The following is a 9213-nucleotide window of genomic DNA, read 5'->3' as shown; positions in this document are numbered from 1 at the left end:
CTTTCAAGTACTTAACATGTTTAGTAGATGGCTCTTTTGAAAACGGCTTACAACGAAAATCATGTTGGAGATTTTAAATACCTTAAATTAAAACCAACTAACTTCAGTCCAAAATATCCCAACTACTTATATCAAATATCTTGGTTTAGGTTTGACTATTATTTGAATTGGGTAGTTACTTAATTCTGAGCCCAAACTAATTCATAAATAGCGAAAAATATCCAGAAAATATGTACTAAATATAGCATTGGTATTAAGTCGACCGGGATATGGACCGTGATGTCCGTGATTACCTTTTGTACTGTTTTAGAGCTCCCAACGTATTATAGACCGAACGCGGCCTACACAACTTTGACACCCATCCGCTATCTTCAGTTACCTCCCCGTAAACAAGATGCATGTAGTAACTGCATCGAAATATCGGAAGCTCGGAAACAATACAAAAGGTAATCACGGTCCATATCCCGATCGATTTAAGTCTAGTGAAACAAACCGTGAATCATTCAAAACAGTTAACATTAGTTAGTAGGTACTTAATTTGTGGATAATATAGTTTTACCTAGTATACGAGTAGTACCATAAATCCTGAAATATTACTAATTGCTTTAATGTTGTCTTTATTAATTCACTGGTAATTGCATGCGATTTGTTTTATTGCAGCATTTGAACGGTCAAATTAATTCTTTTTTACACCTACATTGCTGGCTTTTATCTCTATAGACTTCATAGGCTACGGAGACTGCTTACCATCAGGCGGGCCGTATGCTTGTTTGCCACCGACGTAGTATAAAACCTAACCTAGGCGTAATAATAGAAAAAATAAACCTGTCTTTTAGTTACGATTTCGAATACATTAACATTTGCATAATATAGCGACATTAACCCCTATTATACTTGCATCACTCGTTCGCGACACCGCATTACGTATACCCTAGTATTGTTAGTCGTTACTAGTTATTGTATTATTAGACTGATTCGTAGCTATTTGAAAGCCAAAGGGAACATAAAAAATACCTACACTTCAAGATTAAGCGCAAGTGGCCCAAAAAATATTTTATTTTATTATTTGCTTGTATCATCACTGATGTTGGAGCTAAGATTGCCAAGCTGAAATGGGACTGGGCCGGTCATGTCTGCCGCATGCACCTAGAGGTGGGCTAAAATAGCCAAGGAGTGGATGACGCAAGATGGACGCGGAGCTGGCAGGCCCAGGTGGAGATGGCGGGATGACCTGGACGCATATCTCAACGGCTGGCCGGAGTTAGCTCAAAACCGAGACGGATAGAGATCGAGGAGGCCTCCATTGCCTAGCAGTGGGACACAGTATAGGCTAGTAATATAATATAATATATTTGCTTGTGGAAGTCTATAGACTTTACTAAAATTATACGTATCGGACGAAGGATAAAGCAGTTTGGATCAAACGAGAGCTAATCATAAACAATCAAGCATGGAAGACTTTAAGACCTACAGATTTGATCACTATGAATACACAGCGAGAATAAATGATTTCAAGAAATTATTAGCACAAATAAGTCCATATTTTAATCCAAAAAGTGTACGTATGGTGTATAGCACTGCACAGCTATGAAAAATAGACTATGAGCCTAATATGAAGCAATGTGATAGGGAGATTAGGGAAAGGCTGGAAACATTTGAGATGTGGTGCTGCCCTTAAATAGCAAAGATTAGTTGGACTGAAAAGAAAACCAACAAAGATGTTTTACGAATAATAGGAGAAAAATTTGTTGAAAACAATAGATAATAGAAGAGGCAACATGCTGGACACATGTTACGATACGAAGAATGAGTTTTCAAAAATCACGTACGTGATAGCAATGTCCTGGAAAATTCGTCTATAAAGTTGACCGACCTTTGGAGAGGCTAGCAGAGGGGTGAAAATGATCCTATCGGGCATTCTCGGCTGCGTTCGGCTCAGAATGGCTACGAGCAATTATTAGGGTAAGCACAATTTGACGTCCCTTTGGGTGCACAACCATAGATAAGACAATGAGTTGAACTTCGACAACCCTAAATAGCCGAAAGGGATAGTGATCTGAAAGGGACAGGGATCTGAATCGCTGCCAAACTTCGGTTTTGTAGGAAGTTTCTTTTCTGTACGGTAGTACTATTACTTATTCTGTATAGTTGTTTTATTTATTACTATGAATTACCTACTGCCTAAAGGAAATAGTATGGAATGCCCATTTACCTATCCACAAAAACAAAAACCAATTACAAAGAGAATACCCCTACTAAAGGGTCCGCCTGCGGCATGGACCCCATGAAACTGGTGGCGTTACCTCTCTGTATCGCAAGGGAAATACGTTGAGAGAGGGACGCGCCAGCCCTGGGGTCCCCTGTGGGTACCTGTGGTGTCAACCACGCCGACAGTGCTACCATGAATATTTTCATGTCGGCTGACTAAACGCATAGTCGTTGAGAATTGTTTTGTGAAATTGAAAATTAATAGCGCCATACATCCCATGACTGGAGCAAAAAACCATAGTTTTAATTGGTTAATAATATTGAAACCAATTTCAGTAGCTTTCATTAAATACATAGAATACATAAAGAAGGAATTGGATATTCAACTTTTAAAGCATAAAGCGGTAGAAATGTTACAGATGTCTGTGAAATATCGAAAATACTCCAAATATTCTCTTAAATATCCTATGATTGGTGCCGTTAACATATGGATGTGTGGGGAATTTACCTGCTCCGAGAAGAGTAAAAACCTCTAGCATGCCCGCGTCGCTCAATATGATTGTTTGAGTTGTCGATACAGATGGGTCTAGAAAAAGAAAACAAATATTAAAATTGTGTCAATCTTACGTAAATTAACCTTGTAGTGTAGAAAACTTAATAAAGCCTTCTACAGTATTTGGATAAAGATCGTAGTGATATTTTTTATCACGCATACAGCCCGCTCGAGGGCAAGTAATCACTGTAGCCTATCGACTCCTGCAATTTTTAAGGTGTTACATGTGTGTTGCAGAGACTTTAAAAACCCTTACACTTTATTTTTTAAAGAATCCCTCACTTTAGTCTCTTAAGGAACCTCCGGGAGCGTCTGGGGTATGAAATTCCACATACGATCAGCCAGGGCAATTGCAACTATGGGGCAACTGCAGGCACAGTCGCCATTAGATATATTGGAGCGGCCAAAATGCTCACAAATATCTGAACACGCCCCTATTGTCAAGGCGTTAGAGTTCGTGTTCAGATACTTTAAAGTACCTAGGCCGCTCCGATATATCTGATGGCTGTATCGCTAGTATCGCTACTAAATTGCTGCAAAAAGTGCAGGTAGCACATCATAATATTATAGCCTAAACTGACATTAACCATTTGAACGCCATAAATCTTTACAGGTGTCGTTTGCCGACGTGCCCACAGCGCCATAGCGGACGCTGTCGAAGTAACCTTCACACTTTCGAGTAAGGTTTACAGTAGGTCCCTTGCTCCCGGGAGCTTGGAGTACTGTTTTTATTTATGACATAAAGAGTTCAAAGGGTAAAGGGTATTTAATTAGACCTATAGATGTAGACCGATCTAAGAGATGTATATAGATATAGATAATGATAGCGACAATTAATTTAAGTCTTACCTCGTTCAATCGCAAGAAGAGCGAAATGCATTTTAATTACTGAAAGTATCACCACATAACCGCCCAAACCCGTAGAGGTCATAATGCGGATCTGAAAATAAAGTAATAATCCGTCATATTTGAATCGAAATCCTTTTAGTTGTATTATTTTTTTGTCCAAAAAAATGTGACGGAGTAGAAGCTTTTTGTATGAGATGTAATCTTATTTTTATTTTTTGCAAAATAGGTATAATCTACAGTTAGAAAGACATTCAATAGCAAACGACAATAGCAACAGACTTTAATTCAAAAATTCAAACAGAAGCAGATAAGTATGTGGAATTTATGCAACCATTAATATGATAGTGGACGACCGCTTTTCCATAGGTGAGAGGAAAATGGGGACTATGTTTGTCTTGAGAAGACCTTTCTCTTAAGATCTTCATCAAAGTTCATTGCGTTTGTGTATTCATTTCTTATAAGCGCACATGAGAAAAGATGTAGCAGATGGCAGACAATACTTGAGAGACCGGCTCGCTATTCCTTATAAAGGTTTTGTATGGGTTGTGACGTAGCCGTGACGTCACAGGGTTTTGCATAAGCCTTAAGTCACCATACTTTTTGTCTGACAAAACCCTATCATTTTACTTTTCAAGATCTTGTCTAAGCGGTAGCCCATTTAATTAATCGGTATCTCAATACCCGTATAAAACCCTAATCATCCCCTCACCAATACCTTGCATATTACTTATAATGATTAGCCTTATGAAGGATTTCCCTTTTAGCATATAGGCGTGGTAATTTTTAATCGTCTACCTTGTTTATAAATCACATATTGACAGTTACTATTTTACTAGGGACTGTAAAAGTCAAAATACTGGCTACCTACAAAAGTTGTATTTAGAACTAGTATACAACAAGGGAAAGTTTCATAAAAAGCGCTAAATTATTAGGGTATCCCTTATAAAGGGATTGCGAGGCATATAGAATAGCAGTAAGCAATTGCACAGGGCTAGCTTTACTGTTCTATAAGGGATAGTAAAATGAAAGGGCTAGCAGCTAGAACTAGTAAGCTTTTCACTGGGTTAGGCGTCTTAAAGGGATGCTCATTGACAGGCTTTTATCGAGGAAAGTGTTGTCCGGTCCCTGCAATATTTTCATAGATCTACTTACCCACATGATTTTGCGCATGTCCAGGATGATCGCCACGAGCAGCATCACCCCACACAGCATCAGTGTCACAAGTCCAACAATACTTGTTAGACTTACTACTGTAGAATTACAATGAATTTGAGACATACGGTAATTATTTAAAGACACATTATAAGATTGTACGCCGCTGACAGTGGTTCACGTGTGAAGTGTGTAAAAAAGCAGATTTTAAGCTCTGATTACCTAAGTTGCAGACACAGAGGAAGAGTTAAAGAACTTTATATCAGTAGGCATCAGTAAGAGATACTTAATTATGGCTTAGATATGATCGTTAGGGGTCTCCCCACACTTATCGACCTGAAATTGACTTTAGCACGAAAGGCACTCATTTATAGTCCATCCGAGGTAGTTTTATCCGCCAAGTATCCGAGAATTCCGAGAGAGAAATTAAAAGATGCCTTTCACCGGAGTTAACACTCTATTTTCATTTCGAATACGAGGAGAGTAAAATACATTTGTTTTTTTTTAACATGACTAAATATATTTTTTTATAGCAATTCGTGAGACTTTCAATTTTTTTTGCTTACCGTTTTGGTAAAAGTATCGTTATTTATGGAACGGGGAGTTAAATATCAGAATGGAAATTTGGTTTTAAACAAATCCGTTTAACACCAACCGTTTAAAACCAAATTTTAATTGCTTATCGTAAAAAAAGGAAAAGTCGTACTTGGAAGCAGAAACGTATTACTTTCTGCACACGTTTTAGTACATACAACAATGACTCTTTTTCAGAGCATGTGAAATTAAAAAGCAATAAGACCGAAAACGATGTCGACGTGTCGTCAGCGTCGTCGAGACGAACCGAACGCCTTTTTCCCTTTTATTGCGTGCTTTTTCTATCGGCTTTTGCCGATTCCGCGTCGAAAAGAGGGGGAGAGGAAACCCTAATCTCCTAGTTGATAGCTTTGGGTTTTATACTACGTCGTAAACAAGTGTACGGCCCGCCTGATAGTAAGCTGTCTCCGTAGCCTATGGACACCTGCAACCCCAGAGGATCACGTGCAAGTGGCTGCTCAGAGGGTCTACCGTCAACACCGAAGTTCGCGAATTGCAGGCATCTTTCTCTGTCACTCTAATTACGCCTTAATTGGAGTAAAAGAGAAAGGTTCGTGGTGGCCCTCACATCGTCACATCACATCCCTCGGACGCTCGACGCCACTCTGCACGCGCCGCCAAACGCTCCGCTGCACGCTCGCCACTAAGTTCCTACCAATGAGCGGAATTCTTCATAGCAAAAATCAAACTGTCAGAGGGATTGACCTAACTGTTTTATCGACTTATCGATAAATATTTGTCACTTAACGAAACACAGGTGTCCCTAATTAGCTGACCGCCACCGTATTTTGGTATAATAGTAAAGAATAAAACAGAAAATACTTTTATGATGTAAATGAACGTAACATTTAGAGCAATATATTGTGGAAGAATCTTCTTTGAAACTGAAATAAGAATCTTTCTGTATCCATTTTTTTATTGTTTTCTTTTAGTTAGGATTAACCATTTTAGTAACACGGCATGGAAATCACTTACGAAAACTCAAGTGACATAAATGACATATGTGACGCTGACATGATTTACTTTAATACGGAGATGCAAGTTGCTTATCAAAGAGGTTAAATGTTACAGAATAATCTTTTAAGTTGATTATGGATACCTAATGCGATATTATTCCGTAACATCGATAAGTCGATAAAACAGTTAGGTCAATCCCTCTGACAGTTTGATTTTTGCTATGAAGAATTCCGCACATTGTTCCTACATTAAAACGTTCAAAATCACTTACTCTTAGCAGCGTCAGTTCCATATATACTTTCATATTTTTCTCTATTAGCGATCACAATTGCTACCAGAATCACACCGAAAAAACACTCCGCTATCCCAACAGATAACACCGTGGGCCATAGCTGTCCTACAAATCCAGGGTCATATGCCGCATAGGGCGTGTGCCAGAACTTACGACAACCGACCTTATTGCAAGCTTTGTAAGGACATTTACGCTTGAAACTCCCATCTGTAATTTTACATTTTGAATCACCAATTCGTTGCGGTACTTTGGCGCGCTGCGCAAAATTTACTTCAGAGAAATTCTGATTAAGCATTTTATTGTAATTTTGTAAGATATTTGGGATCCTAGAATTTGACGCTTTGATGTCGAAATGACAGTTTAGGTACTTTATTATTACCTTAAAGTCTATCGGACTTTTTTTTAGTGAAAAGAGTATTTTTTTCTACTAAATAGAAAAAAAAGACTGTTATATAATAAAAATAAGCGAGGATATGTATTTTTTCGCATGCAGTGTACTTACGGCTCACAAAAAATATAGATATCTAGGAAGTATCATGGGCCTATCAAAATAAACACAAGGAGAGTTGAACCACGCTAAGTTTTCACACCAAGTGCTACGTCGTCCATACATAAATATCCTCATAAACTCCATAGTTTATAGGGATATTTATGTATGCATTCTTAGGCTGCGTTTTCATCAAAGCTGTGCGAGGACACAGGACACGTAGCGAGGGAGGTATTTGTCATAAACCAATAGAAACACTAAACTTCATTTACCTATCTTAGTCCAGTTTTCTCACGATGTTTCCTTCACCGTAAAGCGCAGTAAATATCAAATGTAATTTCGTACATAAGTTCCGAAAACCTCATTAGTACGAGTCGGGGTTAGAACCCGTGATCTCCGAAATGCAAGCCGCACGTTCTTGCCGCTAGGCCACCAGCGCTTCCTATAAAGAACTTAAATTAAAAAAAAATAAAAGACAAAAATAATTCCGCAAAATAACGTCTGATTCAAACCCTATTTTTTAAATTCAATAGCTACTTACAAAACCTCTGCCAAAAAGCATTCAACGGGCATTCTTAATTGTTTAATTTCGAAACAGTAATCATTTAATCCTCCTGCGCCTTTATTGCGACGTCCGATTACTGCGATTCGCTCAACAATTAGCCGAGGACATTATCTGGCGGCCATTTTACTTCCTGGTTTATTCTTCTTGCTTGGCGAGCGAAGGGAAATGATGAAACCTACCTTCAAACCTTCAAGAAAAGAGCGTACCTATTACTTACTCTCACCTAGACCGAGTGCCAGGAACAGATTCAATGACCAATCGCCTCTCCGGCGAAAATTCGAATAGTGGTTAACGTTAACGGCTATGTATGATGAACCCTCGTGGACGTCAGCTCCCGCTTCGTTAGTGGGTTGAGGAATGGCAGCTACCGAAACACGTAAAAAAGATTGACATCGCATTCCGTTTGATACTTTGTCAGATGATAGTTCAGATGCTATTGTTAATTAAAAAAATCGTCAGCCGGTTATATCGTGGTGGTAAGAACGTCAGCTGGTCGCATGAACATGTAAAAATAAGCACTTTACCTTTTTATGATAGAAATAACAAATCATGAAGTTTTGCATGTAGCATATCATCAGGTGAACGCCTGAAACGCCATAAATGGATTACGCAATTTACCCATTACGCATACTTTGTGGACATAAAGTGATAATGCGTGTATTTTTTACATGTTCATTTTACACCTGACGGTCTTTCCACCGCGATACAATCGGCTGACGGTGTTTATTTTATTTAAAACAACATCTAACCTATCAACTGACGAAATATACTCCTGGCCCGCGCTCTAACATCTTAACACGTTCACTACGGCAAAGAATTTCAGTGACTTTACCTGGGTATGAGATGGGTTTTTTTAGGACATAATTCACAATTCATAATTCTTCATTTGTAGGAATACAGATCCGAGGTTAACGGGTTGAAAATATCTGGTGGATATGCTCTTGTTTAATTGCCATCATCTATAACATTTTGATAATTCATGCACACGTTTTGAAAACAATATTTTCTTAAATAGTTATCCTAGTTAATCTTCAAATCGCAGGTAGATTGACTTTATAGTTTGATTGCAAATCAAGGAACAATCTATCGGATCGGGTCTCAACGATCCGATAGATTGTTCCTTGATTTGCAATTGTTTACAGTGTCGATATTTATTTTATTGAACGTGTTAGGTTGATGCATCATTAAACAATAAAATCTAAAAATGCGGCACTTGACTGCTTACTTGTTTTCCGGATACGGCGCACATTCCGATGCTTATATTCTATTAGGTCCTATGCGGCAAAACGGGTTTTACCGTTCAGTAAAAAAAAGTAATAATGGAAAAATCACAACTACAGAATTAAAGTGTGTGTTTACACTAATCTACATGGAGAATTTTGATTTTGATTCTTCAATTGAGACTGAGGTAGCGGTAGCTAAGGTAGCGGATTGTAAGAACATGCAGCATGCAGAATTCAACCTGCTTTGTATTCCTTATAAAACTTTCCTATAAAAAATTCCCATTTTTACTTTTACCATTGCCTTAAACCTATGCTAGGATGATAAGTATAATA

The 9213-nt window shown here is 38.2% G+C and overlaps 1 long non-coding RNA gene across 1 annotated transcript; it reads right to left on the bottom strand.

Moving 5' to 3' along the window:
* Positions 1–860: 860 nt before the first annotated feature.
* On the bottom strand, positions 861–5109 carry LOC133529219 (uncharacterized). The gene is made up of 3 exons (XR_009801106.1): positions 4763–5109; positions 3611–3701; positions 861–2794 (listed from the first exon to the last, which is right to left on the bottom strand). It is a non-coding gene; the product is annotated as an uncharacterized LOC133529219 (long non-coding RNA).
* Between the last annotated feature and the right edge of the window lie 4104 nt (positions 5110–9213).

This window comes from Cydia pomonella, chromosome 20, assembly GCF_033807575.1.
Source record: "Cydia pomonella isolate Wapato2018A chromosome 20, ilCydPomo1, whole genome shotgun sequence".
In the NCBI taxonomy this organism is placed as follows: Eukaryota; Metazoa; Arthropoda; class Insecta; order Lepidoptera; family Tortricidae; genus Cydia; species Cydia pomonella.
Note: the sequence above shows the minus strand (reverse complement) of the source record. Positions and strands in the feature narration are given on the sequence as shown.